This window comes from Hirundo rustica, chromosome 12 (genome assembly GCF_015227805.2).
Source record: "Hirundo rustica isolate bHirRus1 chromosome 12, bHirRus1.pri.v3, whole genome shotgun sequence".
NCBI classification, from domain to species: Eukaryota; Metazoa; Chordata; class Aves; order Passeriformes; family Hirundinidae; genus Hirundo; species Hirundo rustica.
Window position 1 is genome coordinate 4,441,771 of NC_053461.1, and position 9,818 is coordinate 4,451,588.

The window sequence follows — 9,818 nt, forward strand, 5'->3', positions numbered from 1 at the left end:
TGTCTGAACATGAAGTAGCTCTTCTGTTAGCATGGTAAAATGAGTAGGCATTTTTACGTAAGATTGTTCTGGGTCTTATTAGAAGCTATTTTCTAATATATGGAAGAGTGAGTAAGTGCTTGGAGTAAGTAAAAAATACTTGAATTGTATTCATTGTGTTCATACTGAGAAAAGGAAAACAAAGGCAGTTTCCTGAAGAGTTAAAATGTATTGCTGACAGTGGTTCTGGCATTGGCATCGCGTAGCAAGTGTATCCTGTGGTACGCATGTACACACTTGCTTTAACAAAAACCTGCAGTTCAGAAAGGTTGTTCCCATCTGGGAGGTGGAAGACAAGCTGGTATCATCAGCCAAAAGCACGAGAAGGGTCTTTTCTCTATCTCCCTAAGTCCTTTTCCTCCACTGACCTTGTAGTTCCGGTGCCCTGTGTTTCTTTTCTTCCAACTGACCCAGCTTGCTCAGTTGTGTGACGACATCCCCAGTCTCATCTCTTTTACGCTTCCCTCGGGTCACCCTCCATCCCCTTGCAGCACCCGTGAGGGGCAGCCTCTCCTGACTCAGGTTGTTGCCATGTGTCCTCCAAGGAAGTAATCTTGATTCTCTCTCCAGTTCTGTGTCCACCTTTTCACCTAGCCTTCCTTGGAGATTTTTTGCAGGAAAGAAACACATCACATGCAGGATACAGACCACTGGGTGTTGGAGGAGGTGGTGTCTTAGCTAGGGGAAAAAGTAGCTGAAAAACTGGACTAAGGTCTGAACTAAAGGTCCTTCAAGGAAAGATGGGACCCAATCCAAGGCTCCCACATTCTGTGCAAGAGCCTGAGCCACCAGCCATGAAAGAATAGAAAATCCTTTTGTTTGCTGCTTTGGCTCGTCTGATTTTGACTGAAATCCACAGATTTCTGGCTGACTTACACTGTATTTCTGTATTAGTTTTATGAGGAAGCTGTTGGGTGAAAAATATCATCTATGTGTCAATAGAAGTCATAGCATCACTTCCTACTGTGCTCTAAATCTGACAGGAGTTCCATCTTGCTTCTGTATGTAGGAATTCCCCCTGCTGCCCGTGCAAATGCCAGGCTGCCACTTCTTTCATGTCTCTTCCTGGGCTAAGGGAAATGCCTTCTTGGAAACCTGCATTGTCAGCTAAGCTGACAAAGGTTTTATTTAACATGAGGCAGAACTAATACCCTTTAAAGAAAGCTGCCATGCCGTTAATTGTCACTCTGGTTTGTGTCAGATGCTTGCAAGAAGCGGGCTTGGTTCCTCCACAAACACAACAGCATCTTTCACTCTTAGTGAATAATGTGTTCCAGATGTTCCACCCTGTGAGAATTTCTTGCGCCCACTGCAATGCCAAGAGAAAAATAAAGCAGTTCAACTTATTTAACCCAGATCTCAGACTGTCTGTCTGCATCATCTAACTCCATCAAGCTGATGGAGCACATGGAATGGATGGAAAACATGTGGTTTCTATAGACTCCTGCATTTCATGTTGGTTAACAAATGTAGCATTCAATTACCCAAGGCCATAACAGGCCGGAGCCTAAACCCAGTGTATTCCTGGCAGGTTCTTTGTATCTTCCCCAAACCATCAGTCCCCAGGCCTGGAGCTCTGCCAATCCTCCTGTTTTTAGTCACGTTATCAGCTCGAGGACTCTCATTTACCTTCATAGGCCAGACAGAAATAGTGCCTAAGCTGCCCTTAAAAATTTAAATGGACTGCAAATCTCCTCTACTCAAATATTTTGTGAATGGCATTGGGACCTTTTGTGCTCATGGCTGTAGCTCAAATACTCATTGTAGCATTTCCAGGCAAAAACAACAACAACAAAAAAACCAAAAACACCGCTTGGGTCTTATAGCAGGGTTTCAGAGAGGCGCACTCAGGATGGGCTCTGAGCTGCCCTGCACAGGCTGCCTTGATAAATTCAATGCCAAATGAGAACCTTCCCACCACTGAGTGGTGATGGGAACTGCTCAAGTGGATCATTGCAGGGAAGGGCAGGAAAACCACTCATGACTCTTGATGCACTACAAAGCCCTGGATCTTCCAGCTGAGCATGTTAGAAGTGGTGAGTTCTCTGTATTTAGCCCAGGAGCTCTCCACAGGAGCCATAGGTTTGTGATTTAGGTATTGGGCCTAGGTATTTAGGTATTGTATGACTTACAGACATAGTGACACACTGCCCTGTCACTGAGACACACAAAGAAATCACACGCAGACAAGAGATTTTCGCAGAGGTTCCTCTGATCCAGCTCCCAGCTGAAAGAGCGGAGAGAAGAGACCCCTTTGTTTATTCTTTTACTTTTATACATTTGTGGGTCTAGCAGAAGATTGGCTTTTTGGGGTTTCCACCCCTCAGCCTCAGTGGCCAGACGAATTGTCAGTTACAATTGTTTTCAGGTTAGAAATATGCAAACAAAGGACAAAGAATGAAAAACAAAGGATTTGTTTATATTACTTCTGTGGGAAAGGTAGAAAAACTTCTCTAATATTCTACAGTAACTAAAAGATCTGACTCCATTTATGAAAATCAAAAGGCTAATAAAGAAACTCAGAAAAACCAGGGTAACACTGCCCAGGTAATCTCACTCCTGTGATATGGGAATCACATGTACTTGGGTTTTCCCTTACACAAAATGGATGTGAGAGCTCCTGACCAGTCAGACTCTTGGGAGGATCCTACTACAAGGATGAAAGTTTTGTGTTGCCATGAGAATGAAGGAGTTGGTGTGAGGATGTGTGGCTATGTAAACACCATAGTCTGGCAAGGAGGAAGTGGGGAGTCCTAAAGACTGGGAAATAACTTAAAAAATCCCTGGTGGGTTTCCAAACCTCCCTTCTCTGAACAGAGCTCTTAGAATTATCTAGAGTTTGGATGGGTAGTTTAGGGGAAGCCTGTGGTGCCTGTCTCAGGTGCAAGACTCCAGAGCTGTCAGGGTCAGAGATGCTGGTATTGCAATCATTGCTGTGCTCCCACAGGGCACTAAGGCTGCATCTTGTCCGGCAGTGAGAAGTGGTGGGAGCTGGAAGGAGCGCTGGTGTGCTGCTGGTGTGCACAGGAGGGCTGCACTGATGGCAGGTTTTTATCAGGAGCCCCCAAAACAGGTCTTCAGTGCCAGAAAGTTGCACTTCCTTTACACATGGGACTTCTTATTTTCTTCAGTTGGGAGAAATTCTGTTTCTCACTGAAAGCTCTGTGTCACTTAAAAATATCAAGAGTAAGACTGACCTACTTTCTATTGGCATCCCAAAAGATCCTGGTATTCCCTGGTCCCTCCTGGACTTCACTGTGGGATCCACAATGTGATTTCAGGGATGCACTCAAACTCTGTTTTTAGAGAGCCAGGTACCTCAGAGGTGATGGGGATGTGTTGATGGCATGCTAACTTTGTGCTCCCTCCCAAACCTCCCAAACAGAAATGTCAGAGCAGCAGCTCCACTCTGTCCTCTCATAGGGCAGAGGAGAGGCCATCAAAGTACTTTCATCCTCCAGCCTAGGAAAGAAACTCTGCAGAAGAGGTATCTGCTCACCCATGACCCCACGTGTGCCTCTGCCACTCTGTACAGAACTACCTGCAAATCTTTTGGCATATTCATCTCTACACCATGGCTTTCCAAGGTTTATTGAGGCTGGAGGACACTGATGCTCTCTAAGCCCATTCAGGGAAATCTCCCTTCCTTTGAGAAATGAAGATGCAGTGCCAAAGACACAGAACCAAAGCAGCATGCAAGAACAATTATTAAACGTTGTTAATTAGGATGTGTGAAGATGGTCCCTCTCCCCTCTTCCTTTGAAGCATGAAAGCCCAGAGGGAGCCTTTATTAAAGTCAACAAAGAAATCTCAAAGAGAAAAATTCCCTTCTTTAATGTGGTCACACACATCATCTCCCGCCTGGTGTGACCTGACATGTGAATGCGATTAGGGGCTGTGTCACATCGGGGCACAGGCACACTGCGCCCCGAGCCACGGAGGGGAAGAGGGAAAGAGTCCACACAGCTGGTCTTACATCCAGCTGCTTGGATCCTGTGCTGCTGATGCCAGAAACGCAGCATCTGGAGCTTGCTTTTGATGGATCACGTATCTTTTGTTAGCTACTTTTGATTTAGCATGTTTTCTTTCCAAAGCAACCTCTGATAAAAGCGAGCTGCAGGGTCCAGGCTAGCAGCTGGATGGTCCATCCTGGATAGCCCTGCCAGGGGGAGGGATGTTGCATTACTCCCCAGATAAGTTTTGGTCATGTGTTTGAAAACAAACAGGAGCCCCGCAGCAATCTGATTATGGTGGTGCTGGTGGGCTCAGGGAAGCCCATCAGAAATAGCAGAGATCCTGCTGTACTTTGGGAATTGGGGTAGAAAACTTCCAGGTTCAGCTTGGTTACGTAACAAGCAGTCACAGCATTGCTTCCCACTCAAATTCCCAAATAGCATCCATTGGTAGGCATAAATACTTTGTCCTCTTTAATCCCAAATGTCAAAGACAGGAGTTGAGAAGTGCTTCAAAATTTTAGCTTTCTTCCTAGAACCTTACAAAGAAAGGTGGAGTGTGGTGAGCTCTGATCCATAGGATGAAGGACATTGGGGTCTGGCACTGGAGCTGTATCTGCTGCTGGATGCAGGTGATGAAGACAGGGCACAGTATGTTGCATTCTACTTTTATTGTATGAAAATATGAGATAAACGTGAGGAAAGATGTCCTTTCTCTTTCCCTGAGCTGCTCTGTGGGCTGGTGAGAGCAAGGCTTGGTGGCTTCTCAGGAACGCTTTGGTAATCATGGAGATAAAATAGGGCAGGGCCAGGATAAAACTCACAGAGTGGAGAATCTGTAGCTCTTCAGGAACATCGCTGGTTGTTCTATCAAAAATGTTTTGCCTGAAGAAAACAGTGCAAGATGTTATTGTCCTGGTCTGTGCCATTCCTTTGGTTTGGTCTGACCATATTTTATCTAGTTAATTTTCAAAAATAATAGGATTTCCTCCTTCCCCCATTGTTAATTTAGAAATGGGGCAGTGCCCTCACTGAGCTCCTCTACAGCTGACATTACCAACCACATCCCTCTCCATGTCCCAGAGCTGGACCATGGGCTTGGATTTTTCCGACCAAAATACTCCCCCCCTTTCTTCTCTAATGAAGAAAATAAATAATAATTTTTTCTAAAAAAGACAAATGAAAACAAAGGAGTTTCCAAAGAGAGGCGCCCAGGCAATTCCTTCTGATACCCAGATAGCTTGGCACGTTCATCTAATCTTCTGCCTTGACTGCTGGGCTGTCTGGCCACATCTGAGAGGAGGGGGATCAGCCAGCAGTCAGAGCTGGATCCACGAGCGACGTTGGTGGCAAGGAGGCCTTGGCAGTGGGTTCCTTTTTCCCCTGCTGGAGGCCGTGGCACAGGAGGCTCCCCCAAGCCTGGCAGAGCCCTACAGGAGCTGGCTCAGTGCTGCGAGCAGACAGTGCAAATAGCTGGGTTTCACAATGCGCCACTTTGAGTGACCTTTCCAGGGAAAATAATTAGAGGGAGGCCATGTCTGCTGTTGATAATTGGCTTCATTAGCTCTGAGGTTAATTTCAGAAATGTGCCCAGGAAGCAACAGAAGAGGCTCAGGGGAGGCTGCCCAGTTAATTACTACTGAAATAAAAAAGTCCATAGGCTCTGTGCCTGCGTGTGTGTTCAAGGGAGTCCACAGGGCAGCCTGGGCCGATGGGGAGGCTGGGCCCTCCTCCTGCTATCACAGTGATGGTGGGATCAAACAGCCTCTCAGAGTGGGAGGTTTCCAACCCCTTGGCACTGGTGTGCCTGACTGTTAGGGGATTTGAAACCCAGGGTCTGAATTTGCAAGGGCCCACATGGTTGCCCAGGCTGGAGTTGGAGGACAGGACTGGCTGCAGCACAGGCTCCTATTTCTCATATCTTGAGGTGCAAAGGGGGCATCCCCTACGGAGACCAGTCCTTCATCATGGCACAGAGGGTCCTGAGGATGGGAGAAAGACAGGCAGGAGGGGAATCACCCTGGGCAGCAGAGCCACAAACCCTCTCCATACTGCATTTGGTCTGGTGCCACGGACACAAGTGCCGCGTTGTTTGTCGCCAGGGCTGCGTTTGCATTGCCCAGGAGGTTTATCCATAGGACCATGTCCCTGTCTACACAGTCAATTAAAGCCCAAACCTGAAACTACACAGGGTCTGACTTCCTCTCATCAAAGCTAAACTGATTCCCAGTGGCTTTGGTAGGGTTTGCCCAAATCGGGGCCTGGGGAGAGGCACAACCTCAGTGTGTTCCCTTAAAACAGCATCAGAGCAGAGACAGGCCTTTCAGGCAGGAGAGTAAAAAAGGCTGGGACATGAGCACTTGGGAATACATTCCCACAGCAAGCAGCTGGGCAGGAAAGAAGTGACCAGGTCAGAGGAAAAGCATATAAACAACCCAAAGAGAGAATCTTCTTGGCTGCCAGTTTGTTTACATCTTGCAGAAGAGAGCGTCACAAGCCGTGTGCATCTCTGGCTAAATACGACACAAAGTTCCCGTCCTTTCCAGTGATAACGAAGGGGGAGGACTCCCAGAAGTCACGTCTGTGTTTCCTGTCCCAGTACTGTAGGTTGTACCCTAATAAAACGATCAAAGGGTCTTTTGTTTGCTTGGCTATTCCTTTCCTTGGGCACACAATTCCCTGGGAAAGCTTTCTGCAGTGCAGTGTGGATGGCAGAAAGGTGGGAAGTGTCTGGGATGTGGATGAGAGACAGACCCTTCCTCTTGGCCTGGATGAAACCATTCCTGAGCGTGGCTGGACTTGGGGAGACCTTGTGGATTAAGGTTAAAAAATGCATCCTCTTGTAAAGACCAAGGCTTTTAAGGGAGCTGACAGAACCTGGAGACAGAAGTGCCAGACCAGCCCACTGGAAACTGAGCACTTTTGTGCTCATGAGATTTTAGGAAAACCCACCTCAGAATTTCCTGGTTTAGGGGCTACTCTTATGTCCCTTACTATCCTGAGTATTCAGGTCAGCTCTTGGCACTCAACTCCTCCCTAGCCTGTCCTCTTCCAGCAGAAAGTGCATCCACCTGATGATGAAGAAGAAATTATGAGATGGAGAAGAAATTATGCCTTGATGGTGGTAACACACTTGAAGATTATGTTGGATCATCCCAACTTCAAGATTCTCATTTGTGTTTGGAGTCCAATTTTACCTTTATCAGCGATTGCAGCCAAGCTAATGTACATGATGTACTTCTGTGGACCCTCTGGTGTGCACATGTTATGTGAGAGCATTAGTTTAGTTTAGCACTCACTAGATTGTTCTTCCCATTGTGAAAAACATCACTAAAATTCATCATGTTTAGGAATAGCGAGGTCCGGAAAGATTTATTTAAGATGCTTGTGCTCAATATCCAATTGATCTAAATCCATCTAGATCTGTGGAAGTTGAAGCAGCCACACTGATTTCCATGAGCTGGGTGTACCCCAATAATCTGCAGCTCATGCCTAGCCATTAAAAGCCATTGAAGCCATAAAAAAAATGTTGCTTTGTATTCCATGCTATAAGATCTCTTTTTTCCCTGCAAAGCTCTTACAGTGAGACACGTTCATTTGTTCACAAACTGGTTCTGGTTTTCCAAGTGTGTTCCTGGTTAACATTTTCTCAGCAGTTGAGAGGATTTCCACCAAAGGTTTGGTCTCTGCAGTTGGGAGGGTGGGTGGCTGATGAGATCACATGCAGTTGTTTCTGCTCCATGAATCAAAGACTTGAAGCTCAGAGTTGAAAGTCCAAGAAAAAGAAATTAATAAGTAACAGGCTTCTAGGAAAAATCTTTGGAGAACTAAGTGTTTGGTCAAAATTAAGGAGGTCTTGTGAAACATTTTCACAAGTACCTGAATGTTTATTAATGATCACGTCCAGCTGGGAAGAGACAGAGGCTACCCCAGCACTTTAGTGATGCTCTTTGTGCATCTTTTAAGTTTTCCTACTGGCATTAGTGCAAGAATTGGTTCATTTGTAATTAGTATTTTGAACACAGTCTTTTGTTCTAAATCACCCATTCCTTTTCTTCCTTGGAATCATGTCTCTAGCTTTAAAACCTCTCCACACAGATACAGCCTTAAATCAACATTTGGCTTCAGGCTAGTGATATTTCTTTACCAGAAAAATATCTGGCAGCAACTCCCCAATGGATCTGAGAATTAGGCTGCATTAAAAATAAGGTTATACTTGGTAATTTCTCCTCTACTGTCTTTGAGGAAGCATAAAGCTCGCTGCTCTTTTATCCATGTCGTTTACGGATTTCCATAGTGCCAAAGGATGCACATAGCACATTGCAAAGGCAGATTACCCAGAATAAATCATATGGTGAGGGTTGCAGTGTTACAGGCATCTGGCTTTGGGAAGATTTGATCCTGAAATGAGGTTTGATGATGAAGGTTAAATGATCACTCAGAAATTATGGGAATGCCCTCCATTTATCTGGAGAACTGTGAGACTCCCCTAGCATGCAGGAGATCTTTATTTGTTCTTCCCTGGTGCAACACTTCCCTCACTTGCTTGCTTCCCTCACTTTCCCCTTTTCCATCTGTCATGGTTTAACCCCAGCCAGCAATCAAGCCCCACACAAGCTGTTTGCTTGGTCCCCTCTGGTGGGATGGGGGACAGAATCAGAAGGGTGAAAGGGAAAAGCGTGGTGCTGAGATAAAGACAGTGGTGGTGATGAAATCAGTGACGAGGGCTTGTTCTGAGGCAGAATTGCTGGTTTCTTGGGTCATGGACACCGCTGGGTGCAGGGAGTTTAGAGTGAGCAGATGTGGCCCTTGCCAGCCCCCTGATGTGTTTTCCCCAGCTGTGTTCAGACCTGTCTGTGTCACCCCAAACCCCATCCCCCTAAACTGCCCTCCATGTGTGTTAATTTTAGCTTCTGAGCAGAAGCAGGAAACCAGCCAATGTATGAAAAGAGGGGATAACGGCATGACCTACGTTTGGAACCAAGGCCTGATTTGCAGTTTTGGGTCAGCTCTGTTTTTTCTCTAATCAGCTGAGCAAATGGGTTTTGGGTAAAGCACAACCTGCCTTTGCTGGGTAACACCAGTGAACAGAGAGCTCTGGAGCAGAGCTGGCAGCTGCTGAGGGTGAGCTCACCTTCGCTGTGGGATTTTATTGTGCTTGGTTGTGGCCTCAGAGAACCACCACAGTGCAAACACTCACCAGGAGTAAACATCTGGAGCCCAGAGCTCTTGCTCAGTCTGTGTGTGCAGTATCTCACACAGAGAAGTCTCAGTCCAGGCAAGAAGTGTGTAGAAAATAATAACAAAAAAGCAGCAAAGCATTTTTTTAGCAAGCACAGCTAATTAGCCCATCATTCTTCTGTTCCCTGGAGATGACCTAACAGAGTTGTCTTCAAAAGTCCAGTAATTTTGTAAGAATGTAAATATTATTTTAGCCATCTTTAAAATCACTTGTTCAAGTGTCAAGAATGGCATTAGTGTGAGAGAGGCTGTTCTTTCAATTACATTTCCTCTTTCCTTTTCCTGTCTCATGATTTTTAGAGCCACCTGTGTAGACTATTTCTCAGTTTTGTCAGCAGGTAATCTTGTCACTAGTGCTGGTAGGGGTTCTTTTCTTTTTTTCTTTTAAATCATTTTTAATGTCACTTTCTTTCTCTGAGCTCTGAGATGGAAGGTTGTGAAACCTTGTCATAACTCCAGAGCTCTGCATTTCTCACCCGATCTGACAGGCATGGTTGAGTAGTTCACACCTGGCCCTGAGGGTCAGGGCACCTCGACCTATTTTTGGTCTTTCCTGTATTTACCCTGTGGCCCTGAATGAGTCAC

The 9,818-nt window shown here is 45.9% G+C and overlaps 1 long non-coding RNA gene across 2 annotated transcripts in view; it reads left to right on the plus strand.

Moving 5' to 3' along the window:
• LOC120758496 (uncharacterized) overlaps nucleotides 1-3,970 on the plus strand; it is a 201,240-nt gene extending 197,270 nt beyond the window's left edge. Inside the window, exon 6 of one of the 2 annotated variants that reach the window (XR_009208270.1) lies at nucleotides 3,425-3,970. This is a non-coding gene — a long non-coding RNA (uncharacterized LOC120758496). Of the gene's footprint in view, nucleotides 1-2,986; nucleotides 3,280-3,424 lie in introns of those variants that run through there. The other variant, XR_005702899.2, reaches the window with a different exon arrangement.
• Nucleotides 3,971-9,818: the final 5,848 nt, after the last annotated feature.